Raw genomic sequence first — 24,573 nt, forward strand, 5'->3', positions numbered from 1 at the left:
GAATTTTAGCAACTAAATTCAGTTTTTTCCATAAACCAAAGTTGTATTATCTTACCTACAAATCGTGTACAAATGCTTGTGAAACAGGCTTTCTTAGAATAAACCCATTTTGAATCACTCAGCACAGTTCAAAGACAGAAAATTAAGATCTTTCGTTGAGAAAAGCCTTTAAAAACCTAAGAGATGTCTTTCACACAAACTACACCCTGATTTTGCAGGTAATGGGCTATTGATTTGGCTTAATTTTATCACACACTGGATTTGCCACAATAGTGAAGGGAAGACAAAGGCAGGCTAACAATAACAAAAAAATCACAAGTACAACAACATATTTCAATTTGAGAGCAGGTACTATTTATTAACTGACCAGCTTAAAAAAATTAATCATGGTAGACACCTTCGTTCATTCTTCTGATAATCCTGTTGATCTGGTCCTGCCTGTTGCTAGCATCTCCACCTTCTACAAAATGGATGGTCTTTTTCTTCATTCCACCTTGTGGAGAAGGTAATTTGAAGGATCACAGGATGTTATTTGCTTCTTTGAAGCGTTTTCCAACAGTATAGATCTTGTGAATCAGATCCTCCATGCAGATGATGCCATATTTTCCAAAAGATCGAGCAATCAAAGCGTTATCTGTCAAAGCAATTAGCTTTTTACTGATTTTGCCATAACCACGTTTGTAGATTAGTTCATCTACTGACTTCAGATTTGAGTACCCACATGCAGTATATGGCTCTACAATCCTCAGCATGTTAACTGAAGCCTTGTTGAGCTTCACAAAGGTTCCATTGAAGATTTGACGAAGGCGAAGAAGCTGCAACACCTTTCGGACCTTTGGTCTCACACCATCAATACCTCTGATCCTGATGACAAATGTCAATTTGGGTTCTGCAGGTGCATAGAGGTTGTCAGCTTTCCTTGCCATCTGACTTTTAGTTCTGTACATCTGCCTATGTTCCTTGTGATAGTGCTTCACTTTTTCATAGATAATCTTCCTCCTTGCGTTTTGAAGCATCTTTTGGGCAAACTTCTTTCTCAGGCGCCTGATCTTCAGCTCTGCCAAATTCCTTCGCTTTTTCTTAAGGGTTTCTGGGACAGCAGGAACCTTCTTCTTCTCTTCTACCCACTCCATGGTTCCAGCCAAAAAAAAAAAAAGGAAGCTGTTTTGTTTTTCTTGAGACAGTGTCTATTACCCAGGCTGGAGTGCAGTGATGTGACCATGGCTTACTGCAGCCTTGACCTCCCAGGCTCAAGTGATCCTCCCATCTCAGTCTCCTAAGTAGCTGTGCAGTTTTGAGTGAGTTTCTTAATCCTGAGTTCTAATTTGATTGCACTGTGGTCTGAGAGAGTGTTTGTTACGATTTTTGTTTTTTTGCATTTGCCAAGGAGTGTTGCACTTCCAATTATGTTGGCAGTTTTAGAATATGCGTGATGTGGTGTTGAGAATAATGTATATTCTGTGGATTTAGGGTGGAAATTTTCGTAGATGTCTAGTATGTCTGCTTGGTCCAGAGCTGAGTTCAAGTCCTGAATATCTCTGCTAATTTTTTGTCTTGTTGATATGTCTAATATTGACAGTGAGGTGTTAAAGTCTCCCAGTATTGTGTGGGAGTCTAAGTCTCTTTGTAGGTCTCTAAGAACTTCCTTTACGTAGCTGGGTGCTCCTGTATTGGGTGGATAGTTAGCTCTTCTTGTTGCATTGATCCCTTTACCATTATGTAATGCCTCCCACACCCCTTTTTTTTTTTTTTAATCTTTGTTGGTTTAAAGTTTTGTTAGAGACTAGAATTGCACTCCCTGCTTTTTTTTTTTTCTTTTTTTTCGGCTTTTCATTTGTTTGGTAAATATTCTTCCAACCCTTTATTGTGAGCCTATGTGTGTCTTTGCATGTAAGATGGGTCTTCTGAATACAGCACACCGATGGGTCTTGACTGTACCCAATTTACCAGTCTGTGTCTTTAAATTGGGGCATTTAGCCTATTTACATTTAAGGTTAATATTGTTATGTGAGAATTTGATCCTGTCATTATGATGCTAGCTGGTTATTTTGCCCATTAGTTGATGTCGTTTCTTCACAGTGTTGGTGGTCTTTACAATTTGGTATGTTTTTGCAGTAGTTGGTACTGGTTTTTCCTTTCAATATTTAGTGCTTCCTGCAGGAGTTATCTTAAGGCAGTCCTGGTGGTGACAAAATCTTTCAGCATTTGCTTGCCTGTAAAGGATTCAGTTTCTTTTTCACTTATGAAGCTTAGTTTGATTTGATATGAAATTCTGGGTTGAAAATTCTTTAAGTATGTTGAATATTGTACCCCACTCTCTTCTGGTGTGTAGGGTTTCTGCAGAGATTCGCTGTTAGTCTGATGGACTTTCCTTTGTGTGTAACCTGACCTTTTCTCTGGTTACCCTTAACATTTTTTCCTTCATTTCAACCTTGGTGAATCTGACAATTATGTGTCTTGGGGTTGCTCTTCTTGAGGAGTATCTTTGTGGTGGTCTCCTTATTTCCTGAATTTGAATGTTTGCCTGTCCTGCTAGGTTAAGGAAGTTTTCTTGGATGATATCCTGAAGAGTGTTTTTCAATGTTCCATTCTCCCTGTCACTTTCAGGTACACCAATCAAATGTAGACTTTTCACATAGTCCCATATTTCTTGGAGGCTTTGTTTGTTTCTTTGCATTCTTTTTTCTCAAATCTCGTCTTCATGCTTTATTTTATTAAGTTAATCTTTAATCTCTGATATCCTTCACTTGATCAATTTGGCTATTGATACTTGTATATGCTTCATGAAGTTCTTCTGCTGTATTATTCAACCCCATCAGGTCATTTATGTTATTCTCTAAACTGGTTATTCTAGCTAGCAATTCCTCCAATCTTTTTTCAAGATTCCTAGCTTCCTTGCATTGTGTTAGAACATGCTGCCTACTTCTGTCTATTTGTCAAACTCATTCTCCATCCAGTTTTGTTGTTTTGCTGGCGAGGAGCTGTGACCCTTTGGAAGAGAAGAGGCATTCTGATTTTGAAATTCTTAGCCTTTTGCTCTGCTTTTTCCTCATCTTTGGGGATTTATCTACCTTTGGTCTTTGATGTTGGTGACATTTGGATGGGGTTTTTGTGTGGATGTCCTTTTTATTGATGGCGATTGTATTTCTTTCTGTTTGTTAGTTTTCCTTTTAACAGTCAGGCCCCTTTGCTGCAGGTCTGGTGGAGTTTGCTGGAGGTCCACTCCATACCCTTTTTGCCCAGGCTGCAGAACAGCAAAGATTGCTGCCTGTTTCTTACTCGAAACTTCATCCCAGAGGGGCAATGGCCAGATGCCAGCAAGAGCTCTTCTATATGAGGTGTCTGTCGACCCCTGCTGGGAGATGTCTCCCAGTCAGGAGGCACGGGTGTCAGAGACCCACTTAAGGAGATAGTCTGTCCCTTAGCAGAGCTCGAGCGCTGTTCTGGGAGATCTGCTGTTCTCTTTAGGGCTGGCAGGCAGGAAGGTTTAAGCCTGCTGAAGCTGCACCCACCGCCATCCCTTTTCCCAGGTGCTCTGTTCCAGGGAGATAGGAGTTTTATCTTTAAGCCCCTGACTAGGGCTGCTGCCTTTCTTTCAGAGATGCCCTGCCCAGAGAGGAGGAATCTAGAGGGTCAGTCTGGCTACCCCAGCTTTGCCTAGCTGTGGTGGGCTCCACCGAGTTCTAACTTTTCAGTGACTTTGTTTACACTGTGAGGGGAAAACTGCCTACTCAAGGCTCAGTAATGACGGACTCCCCTCCCCTCACCAAGCTCAAGCATCCCAGGTCAGCTTCAGGCTGCTGTGCTGACAGTGAGAATTTCAAGCCAGAGGCTCTTAGCTTGCTGGGCTCTTTGGGGGTGGGATCTGCTGAGCTAGACCACTTGGCTTTCTGGCTTCAGCTCCCTTTCCAGGGGAGTAAACTGTTCTGTCTCACTGACTATCCAGGAACTACTGCGGTATGAACAAAATACTCTTGCAGTTAACTCTTTGTCTGCCCAAACAGCCACCCAGTTTTGTGCTTGAAACCCTGGGTCCTGGTGGCATAGACACCTGAGGGAATCTCCTGGTCTGTGGGTAGCAATGACCATGGGAAAAGCATAGTATCTTGGCCGTAATGCAGCAATCCTCATGGCACAGTCCCTCACAGCTTCCCATGGCTAGGGGAGGGAATTCCCCTACCCCTTGCACTTCCTGGGTGAAGCAATGCCCCACCCTGCTTTGGCTCACCCTCTGTGGGCTGCACCCACTTTCTAACCAGCCCCAATGAGATGAGCCAGGTACCTCAATGCAGAAATCACTCAGCTACTGTGTCGATCTCACTGGCAGCTGCAGACTGGAGCTATTCTTATTCAGCCACCTTCAGAAGCATTTTTAACTGTACAATTCCATGGCATTAAGTACCTTCACAATGTTGTCACATTTGCTCTAGCATTCTGATTTTCTTTCTGTCTTTTTTAAATATTTTATTTTAAATTCTAAGATATATGTACAGGACGTGCGGGTTTGTTATGTAGGTAAGCGTGTGCCATGGGTGGCTTGCTGCACCTACCAACCCATCACCTAGGTATTACGCTCCACGTGAATCAGCTATTTATTTTGATGCTCTCCCTCCTCCTGCTCCCCTGATAGATCTCAGTGCATATTGCTCCCCTCCCTGTGTCCATGTGTTGTTATTGTTCAGCTCCCACTCCTAAGTGAGAACATGCTTGTAAGCGAGCTCACGTGGTGTTTGATTTTCTGTTCCTGTGTCAGTTTGTTGAGGATACTGACTTCCAGCTCTACCCATGTTTTGCAAAGGATATGATCTCACTTTTTTAAATGGCTGCATAGTATTCCATGGTGTATACGTACATTTTCTTTACCAGTTAATCATTGATGAGCATTTAGGTTGATTCCATATCATTACTATTATGAATAGTGCTGCAATGAACATATGTGTGCTTGTATCTTTGTAATAGAATGATTTATATTCCTTTGGGTATATACCCAGTAATGGGATTGCTGGGTCAAATGATATTTCTGATTCTAGGTCTTTGAGATATTGCCACACTATTTTTCACAATCGTTGAACTAATTTACATTCCCACCAACAGTGTAAAAGTATTCCTATTTGTCCACAGCCTCACCAGCATCTGCTGTTTCTTGACTTTTAAAAGGCCATTTTAAATGGCTTGAGATGGTATCTCATTGTGGTTTTGATCTGCATTTTTCTAATGATCAGTATGTTGAGCTTTTTTCCATATGTTTGTCGGCTGCATAAATATCTTCTTTTGAAAAGAGTCTGTTCATTTTTTTTGCCCACTTTTTAACAAGTTGTTTGTTTGTTAGTAAATTTGTTTACTTTCCTTGTGGATGATGGATATCAAACCTTTGTCAAATGGATAAATTGCAAAAATTTTCTTCGATTCTGTAGGTTGTCTCTTCACTTTGATGATAGTTTCTTTTTCTGTGCAGAAGTCCTTTAGTTTAATTCGACCCCATTTGTCAGTTTTTGTTTTTGGTGCAATTGCTTTTGACGTTTTTATCATGAAAACTTTGTCCATGTCTATGTCCTGAATGGTATTGCCTAGATTTTATTCTAGGGTTTTTATAGTTTGGGGTTTTACATTTAAGTCTTTAATCCATCTTGAGTTAATTCTTCTATAAGTTGTAGGGAATGGGGTTCAGCTTCAATTTTGTACATATGGCTAGCCAGTTTTGCCAGCACAATTTATGAAATAGGAAATCCTTTCCCATTGCTGGTTTTTGTCAGGTTTGTGGAAGATTAGATGATTGTAGATGTGCAGTCTTATTTCTGAGTTTTATATTCTGTTCCATTAGTCTATGTGTCCATTTATGTACTAGTACCATGCTGTTTTGGTAACTGTAGCCTTTTAGTATAGCTTGAAGTCAGGTAGTGTGATGCCTACAGCTTGTTTTTTTATTATGATCATCTTGGCTATATGGCCTTTTTTTTTTATTCCGTATGAATTTTAAAGTGGTTTTTTCCAATTCTGTGAAGAATGTCCAATGGTAATTTAATGGGAATAGCTTTGACTCTAGAAATTACTTTGTTCAGTATGGCCATATTCAGGATATTTATTCTTTCTATCCATAAGCATAAAATATTTTTTCAATTTGTTTGTGTCCTCTTTGATTTTTTTGAGCAGTGGTTTGCAATTATCCTTAAAGAGGTCCTTTACTTTCCTTATGAGTTGTATTCTTAGGTATTTTATTCTGTTTATAGAAATTATGAATGAGAGTTTATTCATGACCCCGCTCTCTGCTTCTCTATTGTTGGTGAATACGAATACTTGTGATATTTGCACACTGATTTTGTATCCTGAGATTGCTGAAGTTGCTTATAAGCTTGAGGAAGCTTTTGGACTGAGACAATGGCATTTTCTAGATATAGGATTATGTCATCTGTAAATAGAGACAGTTTGACTTCCTCCCTTCCTATTCAAATGCCATTTATTTCTTTTTCTTGCATTAATGCTTTTTCTTGCCCTGGCTAGATCTTCCAATACTATGTTGAATAAGAATGGTGAGAGAAGGCATCCTTGTCTTGTGCCGGTTTTCAAGGGGAATGCTTTCAGTTTTTGCCCATTCCCTATGATATTGGGCTGTGGATTTGTAAGAAATGGCTCTTATTATTTTGAGGTATCTTCCATCAATATCTAGTTTATTGAGAGTTTTTTGTTTTGTTTTTGTTTTGTTTTGTTTATATTGATTTGCATATTTGAACCAGCCTTGCATCTCAGGGATGAAGCTGACTTGATTGTGGTCGATAACCTTTTTGATGTGCTGCTGGATTCAGTTCGCCAGTATTTTAGTGAGGAGTTTGGCATTGCTGTTTATCAGGGATGGTAGCCTCAGGTTTTCTTTTTTTGTTGTATATCCACCAAGTTTTGGTATCAGAATAAAGCTGTGTCATAGAATGAGTTAGGGAGGATTCCCTCCTTTCCAATTTTTTGGAATAGTTTCAGTAGAAATGGTACCAGCTCTTTTTTGTGCCTCTGGTAGAATTCAGCTCTTAATTCATTTGATTCTGGGCTTTTGTTGGTAGGGTCCTGGGAGGCCCCTCCTGGAATGGGAACCTGCCTCCTGCTCTCCGCACCCCCCCTGCCCCGCCTCCGGGCCAGCCACCACCATGAAGAAATTCTTTCAGGAGTTCAAGGCCAACATCAAGTTCAAGAGCGCGGGACCCAGTCAGAAGCTCACAGACTCTCTAGGGGAAAAGGCCCTCAAAGAGAAGCCCACCCAGCCAGCTCCCCGGCAGCCCAGCCAGGGACCCACAATGAGGCACAGATGGCGGCTGATGCCGCCCTGGTTCTGCTGGAGCATTAGCAGTCCTGGCCCTGGGGCCCCACGTCTCAGGACACCATCCGAAACCAGGTGAGAAAGGAACTTCAAGCCGAAGCCACAGTCAGCAGGAGCCCCGAGGCCCCAGGGACCAACATAATATCTCAGCCTAGAGAGGAAGGCTCCGCCCACCTGGCCGTGCCTGGCATCTATTTCACCTGTCCGCTCACCTGGGCCACCCTGAGGAAGGACCAGCGGGACGCCTGCATCAAGGACGCTATTCTCTCATGCTTCTCCACCGACCCAGTGGCCGCCTCCATCGTGAAGATCCACACGTTCGACAAAGCCCGGGACCGGGTGAAGCTGGGCGTGGACGCCATCGCCAAGTACCTGGACAACATCCACCTGCACCCCGAGGAGGAGAAGTTCCGGAAGATCAAGCTGCAGAACAAAGTGTCCCAGGAGCTCGTTAACTGCCTGGAAGGGACCCACGAGTTTTTTGAGGCCATTGTTTTCCAGAAGGTGATGCTTCCCGTCCCACGTCAGGGGAACCCAGAGGAGTTCTACGTGCTGAGCGAGGCCACCCTGGCCCAGCCCCAGAGCCTGGAAAGGCACGAGGAGCAGCTGCAGACCTCGGAGCCCGTGCCCGCCAAGCTCGACCGGCAGCGCTGTCTTCCAGCCCTCGCCCCCGGCCTCGCAGTTCGACTTGCCTGGGGATTTCTTCAACCTCTCGGCCGAGGAGATCAAGCGGGAGCAGAGGCTCGGGTTCGATGCGGTGCAGCGGCTGAGTGTGCTGCGGACCGAGGCCAAGCGGGAGAAGGAGGGGCAGCGGGGGCTGGGAAGGGTGCGCCTCCCCGACGGCTGCCTCCTGCAGGGGACCTTCTGCGCCTGGGAGCCGCTGGAGGCCGAGTGCGGTTCGTCCTGGAGGCCCTGCAGAACTACTGGCTGCCTTTTGAGCTGCTGGCCTTGGGATGGCAGAAGCTGTCAGAGAACGAAAACCCGGCCTTGAACGAGTGCGGGCTGGTGCCCTCTGCCCTGCTGACCTCGTGGGACGTGGCCGTGCTGGAGGACATCAAGCCGGACTCCATCCTGAAACCCCAGCTCCTGTCAGCCATCGAGAAGCTCTCGTGAAATAAAAGCAGCGCTGGCCTCAGCCCTGTGGGTCTGTCTCATGCTCTCCCTGTCCCTGTCCCGACCGCTCCAGGGCCTCCAAGCCATCTCTGGAAATACTTGCTCTTCCCCGTCGGCCCGGGAAAGGTGCCGGCCGGCTGTGGAGCCGTGGAACCGGGCCCCGTGGCAGATTCCACAGCCTCCAAGGGAGAGGCCTGGGGACACCACCAAATCGAAGCCCTCCCTAGCTGCGATAACTGTGTCATGAAGCCCCTGGGCAGACACACGGGTGTCTCCCTGGGCAGAAGAGCAGGCCCATGGCACAGGTCCTGTTCCCATGTGCAGTGGGTGGCAGCAGCTACACCCGACGCTGGGGCTGGTCTGTGGATGTGGGTGATGACAGCAGGAGGGGACTCTGGCCTTCCAGCACAGACCTGCAGTTACTAAATTATGAACCCAAATAAACAACAAAAACAAACAAAAATTCTCCCTCAATTTCAGAACTTGTTATTGGTCTATTCAGAAATTTGATTTCTTCCTGGTTCAGTTTTGGGACAGTGTATGTTTCCAGGAGCTTATCCATTTCTTCTAGATTTTCTAGTTTATTTGCATAGAGGTGTTTATAGTATTCTCTGATGGTTGCTTGTTTTTCTGTTGGGTCAGTGGTGACATCCCTTTATCTTTTTATTGTGCTTATTTGATTCTTCTCTCTCTTTCATTAATCTAGCTAGTGGTCTATTTTATTAAGTTTTTCAAAACACCAGCTCCTGGATTTATTAATTTTTTGAAGGATGTTTTGTTTCCCTGTCTCTTTCAGCTCTGCTCTGAGCTTGGTTATTTCTTGTCTTCTGCTGGCTTTGGGTTTGTTTGCTCTTGGTTCTCTAGCTTTTTTCATCGTGATGCTAGGATGTTGATTTGAGATCTTTCTACCTTTCTGATGTGGGCATTTAGTGCTACAAGTTTCCCTCTTAGCAGTTTTAGCTATGTCACAGGGATTCTGGTATGCTGTCTCTTTGTTCTCATTGGTTTCAAAGAACTTCTTGATTTCTGTCTTAATTTCATTTTACCCAGGAGTCATTCAGGATGAGGTTGTTCAATTTCTAGTATTTGTGTGGTTTTGAGTGAGTTTCTTATGTGAGTTCTAATTTGATTGTGCTGCAGTTTAAGAGACTGTTTGTTATAATTTCAGTTCTTTCCAATTTGCTAAGGATGTTTTACTTTCTTTTTTTTTTTTTTTTTTGAGACGGAGTTTCACTCTTGTTACCCAGGCTGGAGTGCAATGGCGCGATCTCAGCTCACCGCAACCTCCACCTCCTGGGTTCAGGCAATTTTCCTGCCTCGACCTCCTGAGTAGCTGAGATTACAGGCATGCGCCACCATGCCCAGCTAATGTTTTGTATTTTTAGTAGAGACGGGGTTTCACCATGTTGACCAGGATGGTCTCGATCTCTTGACCTTGTGATCCACCCGCCTCGGCCTCCCAAAGTGCTGGGATTACAGGCTTGTGCCACCGCGCCCGGCTTGGATGTTTTACTTTCAATTATGTTATCGATTTCATAATAAATGCCATGTGGTGCTGAGAAGAATGTACATTTTGTTGCTTTTGGGTGGAAAGTTCTGTAGATATCTATCAGGTTCACTTGTTCCAGAGCTGAGTTAAAGTCCCGAATATTCTTGCTAATTTTCTGTCTTGATGATATATCTAATATTGACATTGAAGCTTCCTCAGACCACACAAGCCCCAGGTGTCACCTGGAGAATGCTGAAGAGGACAACACAGAAGGCTAAGTGAAACCTGTTTAGGATTTGTTTATTTTTATTCTTTCACTTTACTCTCTATCAAGCCATCTTTTAATCCACATTTTTTCTGCCCCATAACTTAAACTAACATCCCCTCCACAGCTTCTAACAATGCAACTGCTTAACTAAGAGAAATTAACATACCCCCAGTGAAGTTACTCATTAATGGCGTAGAGTAAACTGAAACACCAAGTAATACTACAGGTCAGACAGAAAAGATTCATAGTTACAGCTCTATAGTCTCAGCCAGTCATCCTGGCTATAGCCAGTGTTGCAATGGCATCTATTACTGAGTCAGAACAGATGGCTGCCTTTGTAGATAATCTGACAAAGAATGTGTCAAATTAACTTCTTTTACAGCAAGGTATAGATCAAAAGATTCTTATACAACTGCATGCCCTCAAGGCTGCTGTGAAATATGTGGGGAAGTGACAAGATTCACTGGCATATTGACAGCAACTAACCTGTGACTGGGAACATAAACATATTTGTGTCACTTCTCTACCATGGAATCAGTCAGTACATGGTTGGGATGAAGTGAAACAACATTTCTGGAGAACATTTCAAGACAATTTAACAGCAGACATAATGCAACTTAAAACTAAAATTCTAAAATCCCTTCACACTATAGATCCACACACCCAATAAATAGCCATATGAAAAGGTATGCAAGATCATCCCTCCTGGTTAGACTTTTGTTCCTAGGAGTTGTTCTTTAACTGGAAAGAAAGTTGCTAATTGAACTCATAATTATGTTATTAGTTAATCCCAGGATGCAGAGCCAGAATAAAAGCAAGGACTGCTTCGCCTGACAGACCCATAGCTAAATGAATCCGTGGCTGGCAGACAACAAAGCCTGTTATTGTTGAAAAAGAAGGAAGAAGTGTTGATACTCACTTGGGGTGGCTGGCAAAATATTAAAGATATATTAGGAAAAGTTATAGATTAGTCCCAAACCTTTTGGAAGTCCAAAAGGTTTCAATGGGACACCCTGAAGGCGGCAGGTCTGTTAACTTAGGGAGAATAAGAAGCTTTCCCAGTTTAAGTCTGTTTACTCCACATCCCTTTGTCTCTACTGTAACTGTTTACTCATGTAAACTTTGTGCTGGATGGTTCTCTCAGGGGCAGAACAAAGGGGAATTACCCATTAATAGTGTTTACTCTGGGCCCAGAACCTAAAGCTTTTATCCTTCATATAAACACTCTTTAACCATGTTAATTATCCACAAGTGTGCTAACTTAGAATCTCTGTTATGAAATCTCTGACTGAATAAATGTAACAATGGAGAGGGAGTCTTGGTTGATTGGTTGCGTTTTGTCCTCTGAAAGTAGCCAACGGCCATCCCTAGCCCTTGTATTACTGTCATGGTGTGAGAGTGCATTCATTCATCTGTCATTGAGGCAGGGTCTGCAGGCCAGACTTCCTCAGGTGGTGGTAAATGTCTCAAGCTTCCACTGGGAAAGTTGTTTTCTTGCACAGATATGTCAATCGGGATAGGTACTTTTCCTGGGAACACGTAAAGTGGATGTATAAAATGGTGTCCTACTATGTCTGGGTGGAGAAAGGCCTTTCTGCAAAGAGGAAGAAAGGCTAGATCTGAGCCTTCAGGATGCCCTGGGATCAGTGTGAGTATTGGTGAGACAAGATGGTACTGGGCTAGAAAAACAGGTAGGCCAGGGTAGGACCAGCTTTTCTAACACCCTCCAGTATATCCCATGAGGTGAGACAAGATGATAGTATCTCCTGTGAATGGTCCCAGAATAACAGGAAAGCCAAATAGTCACCTCTATTTTTTTCCCCTCTAAAAAAAATAACAGTGGTTACTGGAGAATACTGTGTGTGGCACTATGCAGTTGTGGGAGAGGAGCAACTTGGTCAAAGTGAAATCACTCCTCTTACACTTTAGGTGTGGCTTCTCTCAGTCTGTAGTTCAGATGTCATCTCAGACTCACTCCCAAGTTCTGAGATATTCACGAAGGTATTCTATTCTGTGAATAACTGTTAGTTGAGTTTCTGTGGAAGACAGTAGAGTGAGATAATTTCTATTCTACCATCTTGCTGACATCACCCTCTCTGGTAACAAATATCTTTAAAGACGCATATTTAAACACATTATTATATACTATACAGCTTGGTAAACACTTAAATTTTTTGGATTAATACAGGTAACAACACATTTTTTAAGTAGCATTCTTAGATTTATCTTTCAACATGTGTCTATAAACACCTCACTATATACATTATGTACGTTAGATCCACTCATAAAAGCTTTTTGCCATAGAATGTTTCTTACCTAAAATGCAATGGTAAGAAACATCTTTAAAAAAAATATGCTTGGCTGGCCGTGGCAGGGTGGCTCATGCCTGTAATCCCAGTACTTTGGGAGGCCAAGGTGGCGTGGGTCATCTGAGATTAGAAATTTGAGACCAGTCTGGCCAAAATGGTGAAACCCCATCATGACTAAAAATACAAAAATTAGTCAGATGTCGGGGCAGGCACCTATAGTCCCAACTATTCAGGAGGCTGAGGCAAGAGAATTTCTTGAACCCAGGAGACAGAGGTTGGAACTAGCTGAGATCACACCACTGCACGTGAACCTAGGTAACAGAGTGAGATTCTGTCTCAAAAAAAAAAAAATGCTTAAACACTTTACACATATATGATAGCTTATGAAACACTTAAATTCCTTGAATTAATCCAGTTGGCAACATATATTTTAAGTGACATTATCAGTTTTATCTTCTTAACATGTGCCTGCAAACCTAGTGAGTAGGTGTATGTAATGAAATATTAGATGCACTCTCTAATATAACACGCTTCACAACAAAGATTTTTAAATGCATGATTTTAAAAATCTATAAATAAGTGTGTTTAAGGAGTTTATTACATACTTTACAGTTTGGTAAATACTTGCATTTAATTAATTAATACTTATATTCACCGAATTAACACTGTTATCAACTCATCAGTAACATTTTTAGAATCATCTTTTAAGCATGTGCTTATAAACACTTCATTACATATATCACATTCACTCACTGATAAAGCAATTCTCAGAACAAAGCTTTTAAAATGTATGGAAAGAGGCCAGATATGGTGGTTTACACCTGAAATCCCAGTACTTCAGGAGGCTGAGGCGGGCAGGTCCCTTGAGGACAGGAGTTTGAGACCAGCCTGGCAAACATGGCAAAACCCCATCTCTACTAAAAATACAAAAAACTTAGCTGGGCCTGGTGGCATCCACCTGTAGTCCCAGTTACTCAGGAGGCAAAGGAGGTTTCAGTGAGCCAAGATTGCACCATTGCACTCCAGCCTGGGTGGCAGGGCAAGGCTTGATCTCAAATAAATAAATAAACAAATATATAAATAAAATAAAATGTGTGGTAAAAAGAATATTTTAAAAACCATGTTTAAACACTTTATTACATACACTCCAGTTTGATAATACTTGCATTCACTGATTTAAGTGAATTTTATTGTCACTGATTGTATCAATGACATACTTAAATCATTTTTTAGGCATGTGTCTACTATTTCCTACATAGTATTACATCACTGAAATAACACTCTTCATTACAAAGCTTTTAAAATTAGTAACAAACGCATCTTTTTAAAAAGGCATGTTTAAACCCATTATTGCATACTTTGTAATGTGGTAAGTACTTGCATTCAGTGAATTAACATAGTTACCCACTCATCTAATAGTAAGGAGCTTCTTTAAATAAACATATTTAAACGTTTTATTATACATTTGCAATTGGGTAAACACTTAAAATCACTAAAATAATATATTTACAAATTCATTTTATCAGCAACCTCTTAGAAATATGTCTACAAACACATACTTAAAAGTGTTTAAAAGTACATAACACCTTACTACATATGTTACTCATATAACACTCTTCACAGTAAAGCTTTCAAAACTCATAAGGGCAGTGACATCACCACAAGGCTGAGTAGAAGCAAAGTGGTTTCACTTTCTGACCTACAGAAAATCTTAAACAAATACACAGCACCAAGATTATCACTAGCAATATCACAGAACTCAAACATGCAAATAAGGTAGTTAAGTAATGGAAAAGTGAAAAAATCCATGCAGATAATAAAAGAATAAGATTTTTATGTTCATGACATCTTAGCACATATGTGTCAGATACCAAGTGTGCAGAAAATTTTTCACCTATTAAAGCTTGCTAGATCAAAAAAAGAAGATTGAGGAAGACAACTGGTTTTCCCACCGTTTTGGGATCCTGGGCAGAAGACCTGCTCCTGCCACAACCCACAAGTAGTATAGCCAGAGCCTTAAGGGCGAAACATCCCTGAGGACTCCCAGAAACAAAGAGAATAGATGCGACTAGCATCCCCAGCCTGGGAGGTTTAGTATTTAGCCAAGCTAGGTGCCAAATGACAGTGGCTGTTCAGTAACACCATGCCGTAGGAACTGTGTTCCAGGGGATCTTAGACCACAAATCCCTAGCTAGCCTTGCCAAGTGTCCCTAGGATCCCTTCTGGAAATTCCCTCAGCTGGCACCAGAAGGGCTCTGAATGGTTGCTAGGGCTGAGGCAAACCTGAGATTAAGGGGCCATCTAGTGCTGAAAAGGAGGTAGTGACCTGGCAAAAAGGGTGTTCAAGGTAAATTGCAATCTCCAACATACCCAATAAAAAATAAGGCAGATGGAGAAGATTGAATGCATAATTAATCCTTTAATGCAGAGACGTAGATGTATATTCATAAGAAAAAACAGCAAACACAAATGCCATAATCTCCCTAAATGGACGAAGCAAGAAGCCAGTGACCGACACTAACTACACAGTGAGAGGTAGGTTCTCATGTGAAGAATCCAAATTAGTATTTATTCAGTGATATACAAAATAATACAGAAAAGCAACTCAGAAATTCATCAGAGAAATTTGAGGAAAAAGATCGAAAGCTGATGAAATCCATGAAAGTGGGCGGAGACTGTCTTGCTTCTCCTTTCTTCTAGGACACACTAGATGTGACTGTGAATTTCAAGGACATTTGTTTGCCATTTGCTGATTTTTGGGGGAAGTCAATTTCTAACTTCTTTTGCTGATAAATGAAGAAAAGTACTGCACCTTTGAAATACAGCAAATCAAATCAGTTTGTAATTTAAATTTTTTTTCCTGCCAAAAAGAAAAGGAGCCAAGTTAGCAAGAATATATAGCAATGATAAACAACTATATACTAAAAACAGGAGCACCCAAATACATAAAGCAAACATTAATAGACCTAAAGAGAGAGAAAAACTGCAATACATTAATAGTAGGGAACTTCAACACTCTACTCTGAGGAATGAACAGATAATTCTGACAGAAAATCAACAACAACCACAAAATTGAAGTTAAACTACACACTTGACCAAATGAGCCTAACTGACATTTACAGAACATTTCACCCTGTTGCTTCAGAATACATATTATTCTCATCAGCATGTGAAACATTCTTCAGGCCTATATGTTAGGCTACAAAATAATCCTCAACAAATGCAAAAAAGGTAAAAATTATATCAAATTTTTTTAGGGGATCCAAGACAGCTGAATAGGAACAGCCTGGAGTGCAGTTCCCAGTGAGAACAACGCAGAGGGTGAGTGTTCACCACATTTCCAAAAAAGTTTTCACTGCCCACTGACCAGGAGATTCCCGGGCCGAAAAGCACCACAGGTTTTTAGTGCAGGGGTTTCAGCTGGTGCCAGGTCTGTGCACAGAAACTCAAACAAGTCTGGGCAGCCATTTCCACTGGCGCCTGGAACACCTGGGAGACAGAGCCACCCATTCAACTGAAAGGGAGGGGGCTGAGACAGGGAGCCAGGCGATCTGGCTCAGCGGGTACCACCCCCACAAAACAAGCAATCTGAAACTCTCTGGATTGAGAGTTTCTCAGCAAGCGCAGCTGGACCCAGGACTGTCCAGCTCAGTGAGGGGAAGGGCGTCTGCCACTAATGACAGTCTGCCACTACCGAGGCAGTTCACGCAGCAGCTGGGCAGAGCCTGCCTAGGACAGAGCACCTGGGAAAAGAGGTGGTTATGAGTTCAGCTGCAGCAGGCTTAAAGGTACCTGCCCAGCAGATCTGCACAGGACAACAGAGCTCCCAGCACAGCACTTGAACTCCTATAAGAAACAGACTGCCTCCTCAAACAACTGCCCAACCCCTGTATACCCAAAAAGACACCCCATGAAGGAGAGCTCAGGCTGACATCTGGCAAATACCCTTCAGGGACAAAGATAGCAGAGGAAGAAACTGGCAGCAACCCTTCCTGTTCTGCAGCCCCCCAGGTGATCTCCAGGCAAGCAGAGTCTGGAGTGGACCTCCAGCAGTCCTGCAGCAGAGGGGCCTGACTGTTAGAAGCAAAACTAAGAAACAGAAAGAAATCGCTTCAACATCAACAAAAATGACCACTCAGAGACCCCATCCAAAAGTCACCAACTACAAAGACCACAGGTAGATAAAACCACTAAGATGGGAAGAAACCAGCACACAAAGGATGAAAACACCAAAAACCAGAATGCCTCTCCTCCTCAAAGAATCACAACTCCTCACCAGCTAGGGATCAAAGATGGATGGAGAATGAATCTGATGAATTGACAGAAACAGGCTTTAGAAGGTGGGTAATAACAAACTTCTCAGAGCTAAAAGAACATGTGCTAACCCAATGCAAAGAAACTAAGAACCTAGAAAAAAGGTTAGATGAGATGCTAACTAGAATAAACAGCTTAGAAAAGAATATAAACGACTTGATGGAGCTGAAAAACACAGCACCAGAACTTTGCGTAGCATACACAAGTTTCAATAGCCAAATCAACCAAGCAGAAGAAAGGTTATCAGAGATAAAATGAGAAGGCAAGAATAGAGAAAAAAGAGTGGAAAGAAATGAACAAAGCCTCCAAGAAATATGGGATTATGTGAAAAGACCTAATCTACGTTTGATAGGTGTACCTCAATGTGACGGAGAGAGTGAATCCAAGCTGGAAAGCACTCTTCAGGATATTATCCAGGAGAACTTCCCCAACCTAGCAAGGCAGGCCAACATTCAAGTCCAGGAAATACAGAGAACACTACAAAGATATTCCTCAAGAAGAGCAACCTCAACGCACATAATCGTCAGATTCACCCAGGGTTGAAATGAAGGAAAAAATGCTAAGGGCAGCAAGAGAGAAAGGTCGGGTTACCCACAAAGGAAAGCCCATCAGACTCACAGCAGATCTCTCTGCAGAAACTCTATAAGCCAGAAGAGAGTGGGGGCCAATATTCAACATCCTTAAAGAAAAGAACTTTCAACCTAGAATTTCATATCCAGCCAAACTAAACTTCATAAGTGAAGGAAAAAGAAAATCCTTTATGGACAAGCAATTGCTGAGAGATTTCATCACCATGAGGCCTGCCTTACAAGAGCTCCTGAAAGAAGCACTAAACAAGGAAAGGAACAACCAGTACCAGCCCCTTCAAAAATGTACCAAATGATAAAGACCATTGACACAGTGAAAAAAATGCATCAACTAACAGGCAAAACAACTAGCTAGTATCAAAATGGCAAGATCAAATTAACACATAATAATATTAACCTTAAATATAAATGGACTAAATGACCCAATCAAAAGACACAGACTGGCAAATTGGATAAAAAGTCAAAACCCATTGGTGTGCCGTATTTGGGAAACCCATCTCATGTGCAAGGACACACATAGGCTAAAAATAAACAGATGGAGGAAGATTTACCAAGGAAATGGAGAGGAAAAAAAAAAACAAAAAAACAGGAGTTGCAATCCTAGTCTCTGAAAAAATGGACTTCAAACCAACAAAGATCAAAAGAGACAAAGAAGGGCATTACATAATGGTAAAAGAATCAAAGCTTCAAGAAGAACTAATGATCCTAAATATATAGGCACCCAATACAGGAGCACCCAGGTTCAAAAAGCAAGTTCTTAATGACCTACAAAAACACTTAGATTCCCACACAATACTAGTGGGAGACTTTAACAGTCCACTGTCAATATTAGAGAGATCAATGAGACAGAAAATTAACAAGGATATCCAGGACTTGAACTCAGACCTGGACCAAATTGACCTAATAGACATCTACAGAAATCTCCACCCCAAATCCACAGAATATAAATTCTTCTCAGCACTGCATGGCACTTACTCTAAAATTGACCACATAATTGGAAGTAAATCACTCCTCAGCAAATGCAAAAGAAGAGAAATCATAACAAACAGTCTCTCAGACCATAGTGCAATCAAAATAAAATGCAGAATTAAGACACTAACTCAGAACCACACAGCTTCATGGAAGCTGAACAACTGGCTCCTGAATGTTGACTGGATAAACAATGAAATGAAGACAGAAATAAAGATGTTCTTTGAAACCAACAAGAACAAAGACACAACATACCAGAATCTCTGGGACACATTTAAAGCAGTGTCTAGAGGGAAATTTACAGCAATAAATGTCCACTAGAGAAGTGAGGAAAGATCTAAAATTGACACCCTATTGTCAAAATTGAAGGAGCTAGAGGAACAAGATAAAAAAAACTCAAAACCTAGCAAAAGACAAGAAATAACTAAGATCAGAGCAGAACTGAAGGAGATAGAGAACAAAAAACCCTTCAAACAATCAATAAATCCAGGAGCTGGTTTTTGAAAAGATCAAGAAAATGGACAGATCGCTAGCCAGATTAATAAAAAAGGGAAGGGAGAAGAATCAAATAGATGCAATAAAAAACGATAAAGGGGATATCACCACTGACTCCACGAAAATACAAACTACGATCAGAGATTACTACAAACAACTCTATGCACATAAACCAGTAAACCTGGAAGAAATGGATTCCTGGACGTTTGTACCCTGCCAAGCCTAAACCGAGAAGAAGTTGAAACCTTGAACAGACCCATAACAAAGGCTGAAGTTGAGACAGCAATTAATAGCCTAACAACAAAAAAATGTCTGGGTCCAGAAGGATTCACAGCTGAATTCTATCAGACATAACAAAGAGGAGCTGGTACCATTCCTTCTGGAACTATTCCAAACAATACAAAAAGAGGGAATCCTTCCCAGATTATTTTATGAAACCAACATCATCACAATACCAAAACCTGGCAGAGACTCAACAAAAAAAAGAAAACTTCAGGCCAATATCCATGATGAACATGAGGCAAAGATCTTCAGTAAAATACTGGCAAACTGCAACAGCACATCAAAAACTTACCCATCACGATCAAGTAGGCTTCATTCCAGGGATGCAAGGCTGGTTCAACATATGCAAGTCTATAAACATAATCCACCACATAAACAGAACCAAAGACGAAAACCACATGATGATCTCAATAGATGGAGAGAAGGCCTTCGACAAAATTTGACAGCCCTTTACGCTAAAAATTCTCAATAAACTAGGTATCGAAGGAACATATCTCAAAGTAATAAAAGCTATTTACTACAAACCTACAGCCAATATCATACTGAATGGGCAAAAACTGGAACTATTGCCATTGAAATCTGGTACTAGACAAGGATGCCCTCTCTCACCACTCCTATTCAATATAGTATTGGAAGTTCTAGCCAGCACAATTAGGCAAGAAAAAAAATAAAGTGTTTTGAATTAGGAAAAGAGGAAGTCAAATTTTCTCTATTTGCAGACAACATGATTGTATGTTAGAAGACCCTATCATCTCAGCCCCAAATCTCCTGAAACTGAGAAGCAACTTCAGTAAAGTCTCAGGATAGCAAAAAAAAAAAAAAAAAAAAAAAAAAAAAAAAGAGGAAGAAGAAGAAGAAGTAGTAGTAGTAGTAGTAGTAGTAGTGGCATGCTTGATGTGGTGGTTTATGCTTATAACTCCACGACTTTGAGAGGCCAAGGTGAGAGGACTGCTTGAGGCCAGGAGTTCATAATTAGCTCGAGCAACATAGTGAGACCCCATCTCTACAAAAATCATGATTAGGGCTAGAATCTCATAACAGGTGTTCTACAATTTTCTTCTGAAACATAATTTTGCTCTCCCAAGTTCTCCATTTCTACCAAAGATAAATCTTACTAAAACAAATTTATTCGCAAAATAAATTGTATACTTTTATTACACTTGGTCTGATTATTTTCATAAAGCACAGCAAGAATAGTGACCCACCGTATAGACTCTCTTAAGTTGGTTTTGCTGGTACTGTTTCATAAGGAGTATCATATTAGACTTTTAAAAGCCTCTTGGGAATACAAAGCCAAGCCAAGTACTCACCATCAGACTATGCCTGCAACGCCTATATGAATTGGATAAACTCTTCCTAATGTCCAAAGTATTTTGAGGTTCACGGACCTGTCAGAAAGTAACATTTTTACTTACCATAAGGTCACAAAATTTGTCTGTGCAAACTATATAGGCAAAGTATCGGGCTAGTCTTTCCGAGGAACATTTTATCAATTTGATAAAACCAACCTCAACTCCTTAAAGCAGTCTGGTCATATCTAAAAATATGACTTTCCGGTCCAAGGTTTGGTAAAATTATCAGTGTCTCTAATGTGTCCTCTTATAAAATAAAACACATTATTGATGAACTTATGCAAATAACTGCATTAAGTTAAAAATATTAGTTTCCAAATTCTGAAAAAATCAGGTAAGGAGGAATATAAATGTTTCAGTTTTGCTTACAAAAGTATACTTTACTCAATTTCTGTGAGCTCTAAATAGCTCAAAAATTTAAAAAAATATTGACTCTAGGAAACAATACGTCTTATTTGCAAAAATGTACCTGTCTTGTATACTAAAAGGCATTTGAGTTACTTTCTATTTTTCTGATAAGATGTTTTAAGTTAAGCATTTACCTTTTCTTTAAGCCAATTAATTAGAGCTCTTTCATATATTTTAGTGGTAAAATGTAACATACGCATGACACATATAGACATATAGACTCACAGGAGATTTTATAGCTTTTTTAAGTTCCTCATTTTCCAGTTTTCAAATTATTTCTCTCCCCACTTTAAACTATCAAGCCCTAAACAATTGTTAGCTAGGCAATCCTAAATTGCACTTCTAAAAGGATGGATCCCTAAGTAAAAATTTACATCTCAAAGGCACACAACTGTGAGACAAGAAGAACTTAGGGAAAGGCTCAGTCAAAACAAGATTGACAGGGAAAGTATCTTAAACATAGGTAAGGTTTGTTATGTAAAAACATTAAGCGAAGTCTTTCCTATCTTAAAAGTTTCTAGTGGTATGAATGCAAGAGAAAGCTGCCTTTACAGATGGAAATTTTCTTTGTAGATGTAAATTTATTTTACAAAGAGTTTCAAATAATCAGATAAATGCCAGACAGTTACATTTTGGAAACCAATGTAGTTAAAGAGGTGTTCTTTTCAACTTAACCTTTTTTTTTTTTATTAGATTGTTGACTTCAGGGTGGATCTCCTTAATGAATAAGGCAAAGAAAGCATGATCTATGCCTAAACTCAGCATATATGACTCTGAAAAAGCAGCTAGCCTACTTTACTTATGAATTTAGCTTTTATAAACACTGTATCCAGCTTAAAAAAAAAAGAAAAGGTAACTTTTCTAGTAACTCATCAAAACCAATAAACCTTACCTAAGGTCGTGACTTAACCAAGAAAGGATGAACTAGAAATCTCCAAAGAGGTGAAAAACAATCCTCTCAAGATCCACAATCAAACCAGAGGCAACTAGAAGAAAGAAAAGCCTCACTAGTTACAAATGGAGCATGACCTGTATTTCTGTCCAGCTGTGTTTTCTGGGATCTCAGCTTCCCAGCTGAGTGCTTATACATGAAGACCTAAAAGCCTGGTGTACCCCACATATGGAAAGAGACAGGAAATCAAAAGATGTTCCTGGGAGAAAAGAGAATCAACAATCGGGTACCCCCTGTGAATGGAAAATATCTTTGGCCCATTCAAGGTGGGAACTGCTCAGGGCAAACCTGCTTCCCATTCTATTCAGTCATCCCTCTGCTCACTGAGATAGATGCATATTCTGATTGGCTCCTTTGGAAAGACGTATTAGAAACTCAAAAAAATGCTACTGAGTATCTCTCACCTAACTGTGACTTGGAAGCCCCCAGGGTGGTGGCGGGGGAGGAGAGGTCTTTTCTTTAAATTCTCCCTGCCTTTCTGGAGGGAACTAATGTACTTCATACATATATGATTGATGTCCCAGGTCTCACTAAAATGTATAAAACCAAGCTTTGCCCTGACCACTTTGGCCATATGTTGTTAGGACTTCCTGAGACTATATCACAGGCTCATCCTCAACCTTGGCAAAATAAAACTTTTCTAAATTAACTGAGATATGTCTCAGATTTTCAGGGTTCACATTTTGGTAACCATGGGGGGATTGTGAATGGAGATTCCCCCAATCTTTGACAAATCTCCTATTGGTGCTTGGTACCTGCAAGAGCTAATATTATGGCTCAAACCAAAAAGACAATTTGCTGAGGTCTGAGAGCAGCCCCTCCAGAGAAGCCCTGATCTCCCAAAATTTGGTCAAGATCTAAAGTTTATTTTGCTGTACAACTCCTCTTTTTCTTGGAGTTTTACTTGCTTCCAAGGCAAGATTTTTCTGCTTCCATGACGACTGAAGGCAGGTAACTCCTTTATGGGGTTTGAGGTGACTTCAAACAGGGAAGATGAGTTTTGTTTTGTTTTGTTTTGTTTTGTTCTGCTTCTAGGAAGGTAGAAAGCAGTCTTCAGCCTGAGACGCATCCCTAGGTAAGTAGCTGAATTGGGGTTTATCTTAGCTAAAGTTAAGATTAACAAGCAGCTGGTGTTAATTTCTCCTTACCGTTAGAGCACTCAGTGATCATATTGTTGGTTTTGTTTTTTGTTGTTTGTTTCCATCTGAAGTTGTTGTTTGAGGATCATAATTCCAGTTCAGAGATGCATTCTAAAGGGTCTTCTGTATTGCCTTTTCTCCCAAATTTAATCTTAATTTGGTTTGTCTGTGTGCATTTGTGTGAGGAACTGAAATGTGGTTTTCATATGTTAAAGAGACAGTTTTCTCAGCTGTGAAGAGAAAGGACATTTTGCCCCTCCCAGCCAAAGGCATCCCTGGGCCTCATGGGAATGTGGTGAGGAAGGAGACCCAGGCATCTAGGATCACTTCCCCCTCTAGCAGCCTGTCTGTGGCCCAAGGCAGGGGTGCAGATGCCTTTAAGAGAGCAGAGGTACACCGGAGTGGATGAGGATGGCCACGTGGTAGAAAGGCATGTTTTCATGTACCTGCCATTCACCATGGCTGATCTTATCAACTGGTAAAATAACAACCCATCTTATACCGAGAAGCCATGGGCTCTCATTGATCTACTGCAAACTATTATTCAGACTCATAATCCCACTTGGGCTGACTGTCACCAGCTGCTTACGTATCTTTTTAATATGGATGAAAGGCGGAGAATACTCCAAGTTGCTTCTAATTGGCTGGAGGAGCATGTTCCTTCAGATTACCAGAACCCTCAAGAGTATATCAGCGTCTAGTTACTGGGAACTGGCCCCCAGTGAGATCTGAACACCCCGGAGGGCATGCAGAGGCTAATCCAGTACAGAGAAGCCTTGCTAGAAGGATTAAAAAAGGGGGCCGAGAAAGTTACAAACATTAATAAAATCTCTGAGGTTATTCAAGGAAAAGAGGAGAGCCCCATCCAATTTTACAAAAGGCTGTGTGAAACTTACTGCATGTATACTCCTTTTAATCCTGAGAGCCCTGAAAACCAGCACATGATAAATATGACATTAGTCAGTCAGTGTGCAGAAGACATTAGATCAAAATTGCAGAAACAGGCAGGATTTGTAGGCATGAATACTTCACAGTTATTGGAAATAGCTAACCAGGTGTTTGTAAACTGAGAATCGATGAGCGGTAGAGAGTCATGGAGAATCCGAGCGCCAGTCTCGATGAAATGTCAACTTGATAGCTGCCGCTATTAAAGGAACACCCCCAAGAGGATGGGAAAAGGGGGGTTCCTGGAAAGCCTCCCACTCTGCCAGCCTGCACCTGCAACGTGATCAGTGCTTTTGCTGTAGAGAAGTGGGGCACTGGAAGGATAGATGTCCCCAGCTAACAGGAAAACAGGGAGACTCTGAGCGTGAGGCTTCAGACAAAAGTGAAGGGGTTCTGTTCAATTTAATGGAAGGGCCACTGGACTGAAGGGGACCAGGCTCCATTGCCCCCAAGGAGCCCATGGTCAGAACGACATTTGGGGGCAAGGCCACTGACTTCCTCATCTACATATGTGTTGAATATTCAGTGGTAACCACCCCTGTAGACCCCCTGTCAAAGAAGACAACTGCTAGAGCTACTGGGGTGTCAGGGAAACAATCTTTCTGTTTGTCTCGGACTTGTGAGGTGGGGGGGGCATGAGGTAATTCA

At 41.3% G+C, this 24,573-nt stretch overlaps 2 pseudogenes; one reads left to right on the forward strand and one right to left on the reverse strand.

The window, feature by feature from the left end:
* Positions 1-518: 518 nt before the first annotated feature.
* Positions 519-1,133, reverse strand: LOC116527293 (annotated as a pseudogene).
* A 6,000-nt stretch (positions 1,134-7,133) lies between these two features.
* On the forward strand, positions 7,134-8,854 carry LOC116527291 (annotated as a pseudogene).
* Positions 8,855-24,573: the final 15,719 nt, after the last annotated feature.

Source organism: Sapajus apella, unplaced genomic scaffold (genome assembly GCF_009761245.1).
Source record: "Sapajus apella isolate SASKATOON/1434 unplaced genomic scaffold, GSC_monkey_1.0 scaffold54, whole genome shotgun sequence".
Classification (NCBI taxonomy): Eukaryota; Metazoa; Chordata; class Mammalia; order Primates; family Cebidae; genus Sapajus; species Sapajus apella.